Source organism: Macaca thibetana, chromosome 4 (assembly GCF_024542745.1).
Source record: "Macaca thibetana thibetana isolate TM-01 chromosome 4, ASM2454274v1, whole genome shotgun sequence".
In the NCBI taxonomy this organism is placed as follows: Eukaryota; Metazoa; Chordata; class Mammalia; order Primates; family Cercopithecidae; genus Macaca; species Macaca thibetana.
Window position 1 is genome coordinate 126771477 of NC_065581.1, and position 16853 is coordinate 126788329.

General features: G+C 40.0%; 2 protein-coding genes across 6 annotated transcripts in view; one reads left to right on the forward strand and one right to left on the reverse strand.

The window, feature by feature from the left end:
* ABRACL (ABRA C-terminal like) overlaps positions 1-8848 on the reverse strand; it is a 564811-nt gene extending 555963 nt beyond the window's left edge. The window contains exon 1 of the mRNA XM_050787438.1: positions 8845-8848. The gene's annotated coding sequence lies outside the window, so the exon portion shown is untranslated. The remainder of the gene's footprint in view (positions 1-8844) is intronic.
* The window catches only part of NHSL1 (NHS like 1), a 217766-nt gene that overhangs the window by 144850 nt on the left and 56063 nt on the right, over positions 1-16853 (forward strand). The gene's annotated exons all lie outside the window — the stretch shown is intronic.

Sequence of the window (16853 nt, forward strand, 5' to 3'; positions counted from 1 at the left end):
AGTGGGAGATAATTGAATCATGGGGGCAGTTTCCCCCATACTGTTCTCGTGGTAGTGAATAAGTCTCATGAAATCTGATGGTTTTATAAGGGGACACCCCTTTTGCTTGGTTGTCAATTCTCTTGTTTGCCACCATATAAGACATGCCTTTCACCTTCTGCCATGATTGTGCGGCCTCCCCAGCCATGTGGAACTGTGAGTCCACTAAACCTCTTTTTCTTTATAAATTATCCAGTCTTGGGTGTATCTTTTTCAGCACTGTGAAAATGGGATAATACACATGCCTAAGATGTTCTGGTCTCTGCAGAAACTTGCCTATTTGCAGATATGCAAATCGATTTCCAGGAGCCCACACCTTCTCAGAAACATTTTAGCATGTTTAAACCACCAGTGTTAATTTGATCCAAATAAACCACTGCTGACATGGGCAGTTTTGCCACTGTCTTTTTAAAACCATTGTAAGTATTCAAACCAATTTGTTTTTTTGAACACATTTGTTTGTTCTGTTTAGTTCAAGCCGGCTGGAAGAAGGACCTGTATATAGACTTTGAAGATGTGCTAAATGGTTTGATTTATCAGAACTGTGTAGCACCCAACTGGGCTCTCTGAGCCTAGGTTCTGCCAGCAGATGAGCAAGGTATACTTGGTCAAGTAGAAAATATAGGAAGAATGTTTTCCTATATCTAGTTTAAAATTCTCATTTTTACTTGAATTTATTGTGGTTTGTTTTTCTTATTGAGATGGAGTCTCACTCTGTCACCCAGGCTGGAGTGCAGTGGCGTGATCTTGGCTCACTGTAACCTCCACCTCCCAGGTTCAAGCAATTCTCCTGCCTCAGCCTTCTGAGTAGCTGGGATTACAAGAGTGCATCACCGCACCTGGCTAATTTTTGTATTTTTAGTAGAGATGGGGTTTCACCACATTGCCCAGGCTGGTCTCAAACTCCTGACCTCGTGTGATCCACCTCAGCCTCCCAACATGTTAGGATTACAGGCTTGAGCCACTACACCTGGCCCAATTTATTGTTGAAGTTAAAAAGTAAATGTGTGGGAAGGAGGGCAGCCTAAAGGTGACAAAGAAGGAAAGTAGTTCTTCAAAGAGGAAGGAGTGACTTGTAAAATTCAGAGAGTCTTTCTTAGTACAACAAACCAAACTTCTTATTCTACCAGATGCTGCTCCCACCAGACTTCTCCTACCATGCAGTATTTGGGACATTAGTATACCAAAGAAGTATTTGTTATTTATCTGAAATTTAGTTTTACTGGGGCTCTGTATTTTATCCTATTGTGGAAGACTTGACTTTGGGAGAAATTCTGTCATTGATTCAAGAAAAATCTAGATAAATAATTTTATCTTGTCTACCAGTCACTTATGAAGTGGTTCATTCTTTAATGTACCACCACTACAATGACTGATAACATTTATTAAACACTTACCTATAATGCCAGGTACTGTTCTAGGTCCACTAAATGTATTACCTCATTTAATTTTCCCAGTGATCCTACTGCTTACTGTTACTATGCCCAGATGGAAAAACAGAAGCACAACGATTAGAAACTTGCCCAAGATCTCCAAGTTAATTAGCAGTAGGACCAGGATTTAAACTTGGACAGTCTGAGGCTGTGGAGCTCATATTCTTAACTGCTACACTATACTGCCTTTAACAATGATTTATTTATTGGGAATCTGTTATTCTGGCAGAATTGCAGAGTACAAAGGCAGGGTCCTAGCTCTCAAAGAATTTATGCCTACATCTCTTGTGCAAATCACAATGTGGAAAATACTGAGGAGACAAACCAAAAATTACTGTATGGGAATTAAAGAGAAAAGATAATTTCTGCTTGGAGAGAGAAAGAATAGCTATCCATAGGTTCACCAAAGATTTGGTGTTCTGAACAGAACTGTGCAGACATTTCAGATCATGGCTCTATTTTTTGTTCCTTTCATCTTTTGTAATGCTTAGATTATCTAATGTATCTTCCAGTATCTTGTATCTCATAGCTTTGCTATTGGACTATTTAGAAATGAGGGCATTGTTGGTTTTCCTTTTTATTTAGCCTGAGTAACCTCTGTCTTTAGTGACTTCAATCTTAAATGAGAAGAATGGCATTTGTTTGGTTCGTTTGTAAATGGCCTTGGAGTTGTGCTTTGAGCTTTGTTGCTGTCATAATATTGGTCCCTTAATGTACCTAAATCTAACCAGAGTTTTTTCTAGATCCCTTTAGTTTCTGGTGATTTATCTTTAGTAAATTGTGACCAGGAACTTCTCTACTTATAGCTCACCTTCCTCCACCAAATAACTAATGAGAATGTTAAATGGCACCGTTCCCAGGACAAATCCCTGAGGCAGTGCCTGGTTAGTATTTCTCTGCCCAGCTCCTAAGCAACAGAGCACTACATGGTCTGGCTTGTAGAAAACACTTTCGTGAAGGTATGTGTGAGTTTGAATATTCAGGCTCAACTGTTTTTGATCACTCTCCAGGAAACTGTGCTTCACTCCCTATTTCATGTATTTTCAAGTCTCAGATCAGGACTTCACTTCTCTCCCCTTGAAAAACTAAACATCTGTTTATAGGCATTTCTGCTTTTCTTTTTGAATATGCAGTACATCTATATGAAATATCATATATCCCCACTGGTTTTGCCTAAACTTGAATTTGATTTTGAAAAGATAAATGCCTTCATAATTGCTTTAATGCTCTAAAATGGTTCATCAAAGGGATTTACTATTAATAAAATTAATAACTTTGGAAAATTCCTGGAGCGCAACCTTTAAAGTCTGGATTTTAAAACTTCGTAAGAGATTTTAGATAAATTATAGACTTATGAACAGTGGTTGGGAAGGATGAAATGAGAAAGATTATCTGAGTTCTTTTGTTCTCAGTTATTTACTTTTAACCACATGTACAGAACTTCATGGACCTCTTCCCCTGTATCATCTTAGCAACCTGAAATAAACACAACATGAGCACAAGGTATTAATTACCTCATTTCAGTGAAGATTAAAAAATCAGTCCCTGAATATGTGGCACTATTAAGATTTGATGTTATATAAATTATCAGTCTAAGTTCATTCAACCTCAGCATTCTCTACTTAAAAATATAGAAAGGTAGCTAATTATTCACAATGAGTAATCGATTTTGTTTCTTCTTCTATTCTTACTGTGTCCATAATTTTAAGAAAAGAATGCCATTCTTTAATATTAAACAGGTTATTGCTTTTTCATCGCCATTAAATGCTTATTGTATGAATTAGTCTGTCAGTTTTTATGGGGAGCTAGTCTACTCTTGGGAACCATAAAGTGTGAAGGGAAATGACACGGCGAGTATCAATAAATGAATAATGAAATGTAAACATATACTTTTTAAAATAATGCATAAATCCTTAGTAGTTAACAGATTAACTGAAGAAGCCACAGAATTACTGGAAAATGTTTGGTGGAAAAACTGAGTTTGACTTAGTACATAAAAGCGGATAATAGACATAAGTTAATCAATATTGAGCATCTGTTCGGTTCTATGCCAGGACTGTTTAAATGAACGGATGAAAGTTTCCGGGTCCTCAACTTTAAAGAGCCAGGCCTGCTGTCTTGGCAGCAGCTTGTAGCAGAGCTTGAGGTTTGCTGCTGCAAGCTTACTGTCTTACAGTAGTAAACAGACAGTAGTGTGATGGAGGTGTGCCTGAGGTACATTGTGCACACAGGGAGAGAGGGCTCAGTCAGAGAAGAAAGAAAAGCCCTGGGAGGTCCCCTGACTCCCCCACTCCCTCCTGCTCCCATCCTCACGTGAGAGAGGAGATAGTCTTTCAAGATGTGTAAAATGGCATGTGAAGCAGGCTCTTGTCCATGTATAGTTTCGCTCTACTCTGATCTGAATATAGCAGATACCTTTTATATTTACAGTTGGAGAGTCTCTGGAGACTTTGATAAAATGTGATGGTCACAGGCTTAGATTAAATGTCTTGGTTTTGTTTGTTGATTTGTTTTGTCACTAGAGATTTAGGTAATGGTTCACTGCTAATGAAGATACAAACATGTACAGGTTGAACATCCCTAATCTGAAAATTAGAAATCTGAAATGCTCCCAAATCCAAAACTTTTTGAGCACTGACATGATGCTCAAAGGAAGTACTCATATGAGCATTTTGGGTTTTGGGATTAGGGATTCTCAATCAGTAGTTATAATGCAAATATTCAAAAATCAGAAAAAATCCAAACTCTGAAACATTTCTGGTCCTAAGCATTTCGGATAAGAGATACTCAACATTTACCCAGATTTAAAAATGGCATTTTAATATTTGGTTCAATAGACACCTGGCTAGCAACAAAAAATAAATTTTTGAAGATGGATCCCATTATCTGTGAAGAATTCACTCAGCTTCTTACTGAGTTTCCAGAAGAAGTCTACCTTTTTTACATCCAGCATTGTTTGAATCCTTCATGAACTTCATTGGAGATAGCTGTGATGATAAGTAACCTAAAGCTGGCTAAACATTTATCTGCATAGTTTTTAGCTTTATGGAAAGGGCTACAACTAAGTAGAAAAGAAATCAAGAGATAGGAGTAAGCTGAATGAGACCTTCAGATTTTGCTTTTTTTGTCACCTGTAGACCTCATTTGACAACTATGAGCATATTAAAAGCTGAAATAAAGACATGTCACTTTTAAGGCTCCATCCCCCAAAAGCCCAACTTGGGAGGGAGATAAACATAATTTCTCACAGTGTGTTTAACAGGCACTTTAGTTACTGTCTCTGTGTATGCTCCTGCCTGAATTAGTTCACAGAGCAGCTGTTGTTGGCATCAGAAATGTTCTCTAGTCACAGCTCTTCCCTGAAGAAATGCATTTTAGCAGGTCAGCATGCTCTATGGCTCTAGAATTAAAAGTGTGAGCACAAGGAGGAGTGTTGAATCTGGACTATGTCATTCAAAGTCAGAGGGCTATATTTATTATACCTGAAAGGATAGGAGTTGAGAATTTATGACACAATGTGAAAAAATAACTACTTACACCAAGTGATTAAAAACAATTGTGCACACATCGACCTGTTTAACATTAAAGAATTATTTACTGGCCGGGCGCAGTGGCTCATGCCTGTAATCACAGCACTTTGGGAGGCCACGGCAGGAGGATCACGAGGTCAGGAGATCGAGACCATCCTGGCCAACACGGTGAAACCCATCTCTACTAAAAATACAAAAATTAGCCAGGTGTGGTGGCACATGCCTGTAGTCCCAGCCTACTCAGGACGCTGAGGCAGGAAAATCGCTTGAACCTGGGAGGCAGAGGCTGCAGTGGGCCAAGATCGTGCCACTGCACTCCAGCCTGGTGACAAAGTGAGACTCTGTCTCAAAAAAAAAAAAAAAAAGAATGATTTACCTTTCCTAAAATTACGAACTAGATTTCCAAGTTGTTCCAGCCAGATTTCTCTATAGTTACCGACAGCAGACTTTGAGGGTCTGCATCCACCCTTAGTTGTCATGAAGCCTCCTTGCTCCCTTTTGGCGTAGACAAGTATGTTTGTCTTGGGAGAGACTGTGGGCCTCCTCTGGATTTGATGAGGTTGCTTGTCTGTCTTATTTATCTGCCTAGAGCACATGCGTCCCTGAGATATCGCAGATACCCCTTGTCTTTCGCTATCGGTTCTCCACTTGAAGGTCCTGTGGCGCTTTCCCAGGACTGTCTAGGAGGTGCCTTTGCAGGAACGGCCTGTGGACGTTGATTGAGAGCTCCCCCTGACGGCATGATGCATCTGCTCACTACCTCAGACAGGCCCAAGATGGACATCTGCTTTGCCCACCTGGTGCTAACCACATTGAATTCTTCATCTTTTTTTTCTGTAACTTTTAAAAAAATATGACATACAACACAGAGAGGTACATAAAAACGTGTACGGCTTAAGAAATAGAGTGAACACCTATATAACCATTACTTAGGTCAAAATGTGACCTAAACTTCAGAAGCTTCTTATTCCTGCTTGCTTGCCTTTCTTTTTTCTTTTTTTCTTTTTCTTTTTTTTTTTTTTTTGAGACAGGGTCTTGCTCTGTTGCCCAGGCTGGAGTGCAGTGGTATGATCATGGCTCACTGCAGCCTTGACTTCCCGGACCCAATCCATCCTCCCACTTCAGCCCCCTGAGTAGCTGGGACTACAGACATACACCACCGTGCCCAGCTAGTTTTTATATTTTTTGTAGAGATGGGGTTTTGCCATGTTGCCTAGTCTGGTTTTACACTCCTGGGCTCAAGCCGTCCTCCTGCCTCAGCCTCCCAAAGTGCTGGCATTACAGGCGTGAGCCTCCACACCCAGCCATGTTCCTGCTTTCTAACAGGAGAAGTCCAGGTGTCATGTGAAGTACTTGAGTCACATCTAAATTCCAGTCCTGACTCTGTTACATACTAGGCATAGGTTATTTGAGTTTAATATTATTTGTTTCTTGAACATTTTGATCTTGTTTTCTCATCTATAAAGACCATAACATCTGTTTACATGGGAATGAAATGAACATATTCATGTAAAGTATTCATATCTCAATGTACCTGCCCCTCAATGTGGAAGTTACAGGTGTCTGTGGAGGGAGGGGTACATTTTAATTGAAGTGGAATGGAACACAGATACAATTTTATAAATCTCAAATGGCCTTATGATTTAGTTGGGGCTTTCTCTCCTACCTGTTGTGCTCCAGAGAATATACTGTGGGGAGGAAGGATAAAGGAACAGAACAAGGAACACTTCTGATGACAGTGACAGACGCTTAATACTCAGGTTCATTTCATCCACATGAGCAAGATGCCTTTGCCCACTCACCATCAACCTCTGAAAGACCCCTGGAATGCTGGAGCTGGAAGGAGCCTCCCAGGCCTCTGGTCAGTCCCCCTTTCCATTTTGTAGATAAGCAAAGCAAGACCCAGAGAAGTTAAGGGTTCCTGGTGCTCACACATGCTGGCCTATTCTGATCTCAGACCTCAAGAGCACTGAAGCGACCTGTCCCTTTGATGCCCTTTCAGCTGCCCTCCACTTTATGGAAGTTCACAGGGACAAAGCTCACCCTGGGAAAATCATGGCCAAAGATGGACTTGGTTTCTTTAGCCAGTTAATTTAGAAATGCAAATTGGCTCTTTGTTGCCTAAAGGTGGTGACTTCATGGTTGATCCTGAAGTCTCCTCACTCACCCCCAATTTCACTAAAATTCAAATAAGTCTAAGAGAAATAAAGGGAGCATCACATGACATGTTTGATTAATATCTATAACCATTCTTTCATCTTAATGGCGTTTGGTGCTTATTTTTAGGGTTATAATTGGTCATTAGTAACTCAATAGACTTAAAAAAATAGGCACAGGTTACAAGGGAAGGAAAGATAAACATTTGAAATTAATAAATACACTAGTGGTTTAGCACTTGCAGCTGAGTTTACAATTTGCCTAGTTTGCTACTTCCCAAAGAATACTTTAGTAAAATTGATGTACAAAAGGCAAAGGTCAGATGTCTCTGGCTAAGGTATTTTAATTTTTTTTTTTTTTTTTTTTTTTAGACAGAGTCTTGCTCTGTTGCCCGGGCTGGAGTGCAGTGGTGTAATCTTGGCTCACTGCAACCTCCACCTCCTGGGTTCAAGTGATTCTTGTGCCTCAGCCTCCCAAGTAGCTGGGACTACAGGTGTGCACCACCATGCCCAGCTAATTTTTGTATTTTTAGTAGAGATGGGATTTTGCCATGTTGGCTAGGCTGGTCACTAACTCCTGACCTTAGGTGATCTGCCTGCCTCAGCCTCCCAAAGTGCTGGGATTACAGAAGTGAGCCATCATGCCCAGCCACGTAAGATTCAAGCAAGAAATTTTTCATTACTTATATTCATTTATACAGTTTTAAATCATTTTCTAGTTGAAACAAATATTGGTATAGAATTGGGGGGCAGGAGGAGTGCTATATTATTCTGAAAAAGTCACTGAACAGGGGAAGGAAATATAATTGTCTCTTATTTCGGAAAACCGCAGTATCACTGACGTCTTGTCATTAACAATTCCAGAAGATGAGATGGGAGACCAGAATTCTGGTTGCAGTGTTGTCAGCGGCAAGCTGCAGGATGTTGGGAGTCGTATCCCATCTTTGTACTTGGCTTCCTTCTCTGAAAAACAATTTATGATCTCTATGTTCCCTGCTAAGCTCTAAAATTCTGATTGGCTTCTCAGCACTTAACTGTTTGAGGGTAATATGTGTGAAGGTAACTGACACAAAGATATTACTGTCGGCTGAGCCTAAGTCCTGACAAACTGGAATGTGTCATCTTAAGTCTGTGTGGACGGAAAAATTGTCTAAGTACATACTGCAAGTGAGGCACTGGGCTGGATGTTATAGTGCAATCAAAGATGAATGACATTAGTGCTTTCCTCCAGAGGCTGAAAGCTAGCCAGAGATAAGATGTATGTATGACTAGCTTGTGTACAAGGTTCATAGCGGTGGTATTATTAAGCCTCACCTCTGGGTGTTATCTTTAAAACAAACTTGGTCAGCCTGTCCTAGTTAAAAATTCTTTACCGGCTCCCCATTATTAACAGAATATAACTTAAGCTCTTAGCATCTGGAAACCTTCCTGAACTCAAGCCTGTTTGTCTCATCTCATCTGCGGAATCACTTTTGCTCCCCAGACATCTCTACTCCCCCATCCAGGGATTTTACTTTGTGCCTTCACGTGTAATGATAAAGTCCTTCAGTTGGAATGCTAGCTTGTCTTGTTCTTCTTTCTACCCTCTGCATGTCCCAAGCCATACCTTTTCCTTTCTGAACCACAACCTCTCACACCTGGCCAACTCCTGTTTCCCCTTTGAGAGTCATCCTTGGGTGCTAGAGTCCCCCACAACCTCTCCAGGATTCCCCTGGGCAGCCCCAGGAAGCCTTTTTCTACCTTCTCATGGAAGCTTACACTCCACCATTCCACTGCTTATGATACACTATGTAATTGTGTTTGCACGTTTATCTCCCCACTTGACAGTAACATCCGTGGGAACAGGGCTTTGTCTTTTCACTTGTGTGTCCCCAGTGCACAGTCCAGTGACTGGGACTGCAAATACTGTTGTGTTTGTAGAGGGCCTGAAAATGTTTGGAAAAGTCACCTAAAACTCAGGAGAGGGGTCAGAGTCAAAGCCGGGGAACAAGTGGTGAGAATGTAGAATGATGAGATTGGGGATGGTGAGGGCCAGTGGTGAGGAGGAGGGAGGGTTGAGGCTTGGAAGCTTTCCTTTAGGGCACTGGGAGGGAGAAGTCTGCAAAAGAGCACAAGCGGGGAAGAAGAAAGTCAGCCGGGAAGAAGAAAGTCAGCCAGGATGAGGCAGTCATCGTGGTGCTCACAGGTGGGGAGAGAGGCATTGTAAGAAGAGGCTGTTGAATTGGTTGTTAGGTGGCGATTGGTGACCTCTGAAAGGGCAGTTTCAAGGAAGTCTTTAGATTAAGAAGCCAAATTTCCTGAGATGAGAATGATTTTTTTTTTTTTGAGACGGAGTCTCGCTCTGTCGCCTGGGCTGGAGTGCAGTGGCACCATCTCGGCTCACTGCAAGCTCCGCCTCCCGGGTTCACGCCATTCTCCTGCCTCAGCCTCCCGAGTAGCTGGGACTACAGGCACTCAACGCCACCTCGCCCGGCTAGTTTTTTTTTTGTATTTTTAGTAGAGACGGGGTTTCGCCGTGTTAGCCAGGATGGTCTTGATCTCCTGACCTGGTGATCCGCCCGTCTCGGCCTCCCAAAGTGCTGGGATTACAGGCTTGAGCCACCGCGCCCGGCCGGAGAATGATTTTTATAAGCAGAAAACCAATAAAAGTAATTTTTTTTAAAGAAATGAAGGTGAGTGAATGATGCCAGCAGAGCAGAGAGGGAAGGGATAGTATTTTGAGGTGATGGCAGGGTACAGCTGATATTATAACATGTTTTAAAAACTAGATCTTATGCAAACAGGGCCGTAGACAAAAGGAGTCAACAGGAGGGGAAAGGATTGCAGATATGGAAAGAGAATGGGAGGATGTTCCCTGAAGAGGCAGGGAGGAGGCAGTCAACTCAGGGCAAAGCGGAGGGGCGGAGGATGCAGCCTCTGTCTCCTAGAGGGAATTGGGGAAGTATGTTATGAGATGGAGCCAGAGATGGAGGCTGCTCATTACATGGTGTGGGAGCCTTGCTTGCAATATGGCCCCCCACCATATTGTTAGTTCTTTGGTGAAAAGGATGACTTTATTTGGTGCTCTCTCACTCAGGTCTTGTGAATTTAATTAGGTTGACTTTTCAAAGACAAATGATGTTATTAAAGGCTTAAAAAAATATGTGTGGTATTTCATTAGGCTCTATTGGAATTTTTGTCCTGAGGGAAAGTTGCCCAGCTGGATGAAACCATGGATTAAATGCCCTATTGAGAAAAAAGAAAAGAGCAGACAAAAATATGGGATTAACAGAACGGGATTTATATACAAAAAGGGGCTATTTAACTTCTCTTGGATTTGGTGGCATGGAATTGTCTGTAATACTAAGTACTACTCTGGGTACAGTAACCCTGAAAGAAGTGCTTTCCTCGGTGTCCTTAACTTGGGAGAGGGAAGTCGGATACAAGAGCAAAGGAAAAATGAACAATCATTGCTTTTTCAGATAGTTAAAGAGACGTGTTGCCCCCACCCCCACACCGTTTTTTTTTTTTTTTTTTTTTTTTTTTTTTTTTAAACGGTAAGCAACACAGAAAAGATAGAATGGCAAAGACAGTCATTTAAATGATCCAGGTCTTAACAAAGCACTACGGATTGTTTAAACAAAGGCTTTTTGTTTTGTTTTTGTGTCTGCAGCCAGTCTGCTGTTTCAGCAATTCTATTTTAACTCCCGATAAAGTAAGTAACTTGAGTGGCTTCTATATTTCACTCAGGGCAGCATAAAAACGCTACATTGAAGGTACTGTGGATAAGATTTGTTATTCACGGTACAACCGAAGTCTCTGGTGTTGGCTTAGAATCTTTGCAGGCTATTTGATCTTGAGTAACCTTGGTGATGCTCCTCTGCTGCCAATGATATGGCTTTATAATTCTAAAGTGAAATGAGATCGCCTTCAATTTGGCGGCTCTCTCTGGTGGTGCTCAGCTAGGACTTGCAGACTCTCAGCACACTCGCATTAATCATGGCATCAGAAAGCTTTCACCTTAATTTAAATCAGATTTAGTTCTTCAAGGCTTCCTAAATTAATTTGGGCACGTGACAAGAAGAAATGTTAAAAGCTGATTTTCTGCAATGGCAAATGACATCTTAATAGTAATTCTTGCCATGGCGTGCAATGAAAAACAAAGCTAACAAACAGTTTATCCAGGGGCTCAAGTTTTAATGTTTAACTCCTAAGGGTTTTTTTGTTGTTGTTGTTTGTTTGTTTTGTTTTGTTTTTGGAGGTTTTAATTTCACTCTAATAGGAATTAATCACAGAGCAAGAATATTAATCAAAATGGCCTTTTATTTTTAACCCTTCTACATAAAATGAGATTGTCTATGGTGTTTAATGTCAGTGACAGAGATATTGATCCCAAGACATGGGAGAAAACCAGTCTTTCTAAAATGTGTTAATGCATTGTTAACAAATTCATTTCCAGTTAGACTGTTGAGCTGATGACCATAATTAATAGTGTATTTTCCCTCTGTGGTTCGTCCCAACCGGTTCATTTTATTTTGCTAAATATACAATGTAAATTGAAATGAGAAGTCATTTGGAATTGTGCTATTATAAAATAATTTTTAGGCAGTCTGCTTATCATTCCTTTTTTTTCCCCCTCCCTTGGCAAAGAAACCTGTCCATTTCAAAGGTGGCATTTTGTCACCACCTCCTCTCTTCCATCTTACTCCCCGCCTAAACTTGCCTGCAAGGTTTTTCTGAAAATGCAGCTTTCCTGTGGCATCTGTTCTGTCTGACTAGAAAGCTTTGGGGAGTTGTCCATGATGCGGTGAACTTTTTAATCCTAGATTGGTCAGTTTCCCTGAAATTCTACTGAGGCAAAATTTCCTTGGATAGATAACCACGATGGTGCACCAGCCATCATCTTCCTTATTCATTCTGTTCCACCTACTCTCCTCTCATCCACCTATTACTCAAATATGTGAGTTGTGGATGGGAGAAGAGGCCCATTTAATGGGAGGTCAGGTCATATGCCTTGGGTTGATGAAGGCGGAAAATGTGGCCGAGGATAAAATCTACCTGGGTGAGCAGTGGGGCCATCACTTTTGTAGTATAGTTAAAATACCCTTTCAAGCATGCTGCTGAATAAATACAGATCATTCATTCATTTAAGGAACTCACTGAGCACCAGCCAGCCACCCACATTGAGTCAGATCATGCAGGGCTTAGAAACCATTAGGAGGACTTTGGCTTTTACATTCAGGGCGTGGAGAGATTTGAACTCAGAAGTGACATAATCTGACTCATTATTTTGAAATGGATCAATCTGATTGTGCGTTGAAAGTTCACAGTAAAGGAGACGAGGGAGTCAAAGCAGGAGACCAGGTGGAGGTCACCATCAGGCGAGAGATGGTGGTGGCCTGATCAGGAAGCTTTCCCTGCAGTTGCAGCTGGAGTGGAATGTTAAAATAAATGTTAGAACCCTCCAAGCACTTTAAGGGAATCTTGACATGTAAGACACATTTCTACAGTAGCAAAACTAAAGCTTTTCCTGGAACAAAATGGCATTCTTTAGGGACTAAAGGTAGATACCAGATATAGCATTCCCCCACCATTGATCTGTACCGTATCAGCTAAATTCTTTATCTTATGTTCCCTTTTAAGTTATTCACTTGGTGAGTGTGGATCATTTGTGACATAATAAAAAGAACAGACCAACCCTCTTTTCCTTTGGGCCTTTTATCATTTCTCACGTGGAGTATATAGGAAGCAAAATTCTATTGCCCTCTTTGGGAGCCCCACCTAACACCTCCTCTAAGTGGAGAAGACTTCTCCTCTTTCACTTTCACCTCCACCCTAAATGGATATCATATTGATCCCTTTAATTTTATTTCTACTTCTCTTTAGGTATTTGTCTTACTCTGAAACAGTTTTCTCACGGTGTGGCTCACAGGACGCTGCATCAGCATTGATTGAGAACTTGCTAGGAATCCAAGTTCTCAGGCTCCACCCCAGACCTACTGAATCAGATATGGGAGTGGACTCCGCAGTGATTTTATAACGAGCCCTCCCGGGGATTCTGATGCACCTTACTTTGGGACGCCACTGCTCTGTACATTGGCCTGTGAATTTGTCTAATCAGGCAGCTAAACTGTAAGCACCTTGAAGGCTGGAATGTAACCCTTTAGTCCCACTACCCGATACAAGCTACAAGTTAGGATTCCAAGACACAGCTCCCCAGTTTCAGAGTTGGAGCTCTTGACTGCTGCTGCTTTTCTCTCTCGTTGGTGGCAAAGGTGACTTGAGAAACTGGTGTTGATGCCTCTGTGTATTCATTCTGTGTTTTCTCCAAGTTAGCTCTGCCTTGACTGTCTGAAAGAGGAGTGTTCAGAGGCTTAGAAAGAAATGGCTGGCCAAAGCACAGGTCAGGAAAATTACTGAATCTGGAGGTTGGAAAGAAAACATAATTGTTGCCAGCTTGACTCTCCCTTTTCCATCTTTCTGGTAGTATAAGTCTAGATAACTTTCATCCTCTTTTTTTTTTTTTTTTTTTTGAGACAGAGTCCCACTCTGTTGCCCAGGCTGGAGTGCAGTGGTGCCATCTTGGCTCACTGCAACCTCCACCACCTGGGTTCAAGCAATTCTCCTGTCTCAGCCTTCTGAGTAGCTGGGACTACAGGCACCCACCACCACGCCCAGCTAATTTTTGTATTTTAATAGAGATGGAGTTTCACCATATTGGCCAGGCTGGTCTTGAACTCCTGACCTTGTGATCCGCCTACCTTGGCCTCCCAAATGTTGGGATTACAGGCGTGAGCCACCACGCCTGGCCTCATCTTCCTTTTTTGAGGCAAAGTAAGACTTCCTTCAGGAAATTTCCCTTTTTCTTGACACCAGGGTGATAGTTGGCATATTTTCATATTGACTCTCTCTTTCTTGCTTCACCTGCAGCTAAGCATATTGTACTCCATTATCTGGAATGTTTTGTCTTTATAGGTTTCATTAAGAGATAAAATATTTACTTTTAGAACTTTTAGAAAGTCTTGGGCTTAATCATTAAAGACATATATTTTCTCTTTTTTATGTTTTATATTGCTTTGAATGCTAAGTGTCACTGAAGTGATAATTCGTGAAGAAGTGGTCTTATGGGCTCAAATTTGCATTTATTAGGAGGTAAATTTGAGTTTAATACTTGAAACATAAAAGCACGCTTTTATGCTGTTATACATATTCCTGTATAGCTACATAACAACTCTTGCTCTAAAAAGAGGGCAAGGGAGAAAAGAATAAATCATTAGTCTAATAATAAACCAAAAGGGCCTATTTATTTGAAACTTATTATTTAAAACTAGTATAAATTATAAAGGAAAATATTCATTGAAAAGGTCTGTATTAAATACACAGTGTCTTTAAGATTTAAAACAGCTTGTCACCTCTTTGATACGCTACACACAACTGAATAACTTAAATGTTTGAACATCTACTGTCTTTTAATTATGTTCTAGTTTGTTTATTGTTGAAGACAATTTAAATAAATTGAAGTTCAACTGCTTTGAAGAATTTATGGAAAATCTAAATATACTTTTGGAAAATTCATCATGCATGAGGGACAAGGGAGAATCCTAACTACAATATCAGTATGATTTCTTTCTCTTTTCCGATATTGCCAAGCCAAACAAATTAATGAAGGGGTAGGTAAATAAATCCCTTCTATTTTAAATGCACTTTGGTTTGATTTTTCCTTAAGAAAATAAGTTCTCTAATATTCACAATACATGATATTTAGGTGCAGTCAGTTTTTCCTATGTATTTACTCGCAAGCTCAAACTAGATTATTTAGCTATACAATACTTCAGCTATTGGGCTAGAATTTATTTTCTTCTAAACGTGAATGTTTATAGTCTTATGTATTCTCAGTCCTTCTGGACTAACATGAAGTTTTGAGATAGAACTGGCCTTTTGCCCTGTTATTAATAATCTGGTAGATTATTAACTGGGATAGAACTTTAAAAACTTCGAACTACCAGAAACTTTATACCTGGGCTTCAGAATCTGTAAGACTGATATAATAACTGCTTTCCTTCAATTCTCAGAGAGTTATTGTGAACACAAATCAGATAATGATAGCAAGAGGCTTTCAGTTTAGAAAAGTGTCAGTAGTATTCGCTTTAAAAATCAGTGATCTGAAAAAAAATATTTTAGACTCTAGATCATCATAGGACTTTTTCACTGAAGCAGTACATCATGACTACTGTTTTTATAATTAACTTTGGTATTGGAGTCCTCCCAATGTTTAATGACCTTGAATTACAGTAGGAAGGTTGCAAAAGATTTAATACTGTTAAAAATAAACCGCATTCAGATTTTAAAATATGGTATATGTAGAATACCATGCTAGAAATACCAAATTATGCTTTAACCTGAATGTTTCAAAACTTTCCTAGCAACTCATACACATACACGTCAACACTACCCATGACCTGAAAAATGACAACTGGCCCACTGAACTGGTCCTTCTGGCTTTTCACACTGCAGTGCTTGTTTTAAATACAGTTGACCCTTGAATATAACACGTTTGAACTTGGAGGACCCACTTATATGGATTTTTTCAATACAGTCAGTCCTCCATACATTCTGGGTCCAGCATCTGAAACCAAATGTGAATGGAAAATACAATACTCAGGTATTTTCTGCATCTGAAACCAAATGCGAATGGAAAATACAGTATTCACATTGTGTGAAACTTACATTATACAGAAAACCGACTTTCTGGGTCTGTGATGTGCAGGACTTTAGTATGCATGGATTTGTGGTATTCTGGGGTCCTGGAACCAATCCCCTTCCGATACAGAGGAATGACTGCTTCTTCCATCAGTTCTTTCCCTTTCTCACACAATCTAAGAAGTCAGCAAACTTCTTACTTTTTTTCTTTTAACATCCACTCATCATCCCACATCATTTCCTTGGGAAATAGAAGAAGAATCCCATCTTAATCCACTTTGCATTCAATTTCTCTTTCTTCTATTTCTCCATCTCCCTCTCATTTAAGCAGGTCATACTTAGTAACCATCTATTTAAGAACTTTGCCCCCTCAGATTATATTTCAGAATCTTTATAATAAATTCAGGAAAATGTTCACTGCATTGTATGCTTTCTCTTATGAAATTATACACATGAAGAAATCAATCGTGACAAATTACAGAAGTCAGTGGTAAAAATGTCCATGTACTTTTATCAGCATCACTAAGCACCTTGCATTTTCCTCGTGTAGATAATAGCATGTTTAAAGTAGTCCTCTCTTATTTGTGTTTCACTTTCTATAGTTTCAACTACCTACAGTCAACCATGGTCTGAAAATTTTAAATGGAAAATTCCAGAAATGAACAGTTTATAAGTTTACATTTAGGATCTTGTTTCTAGCCTGTGGTTGCAGGCATAACCTGGCTTTAAATTATGCTCTGCTTTGCAGTTATTCTCTCAGTTCAGTGTCTAAAAAGTCTTTGCTTATTCATGATGGCTTGCTCTCACTTTTGTTTCACTCCACAGACAATAAACTCCATTTCTAATGAACAAAACCATGGTTTTAGAACCTGAGATCTGTTGCAACTTGACAAGAGGAAAATTTTCTGAATTTCTCCTAGAGTTGGAATAAATGACAGTGGAATTTGATGAGTTTACTAAATTTCAGAAATTTGATAAGAGCAAAAAAAATTGGTCAGCTGTCATGAATTTATATT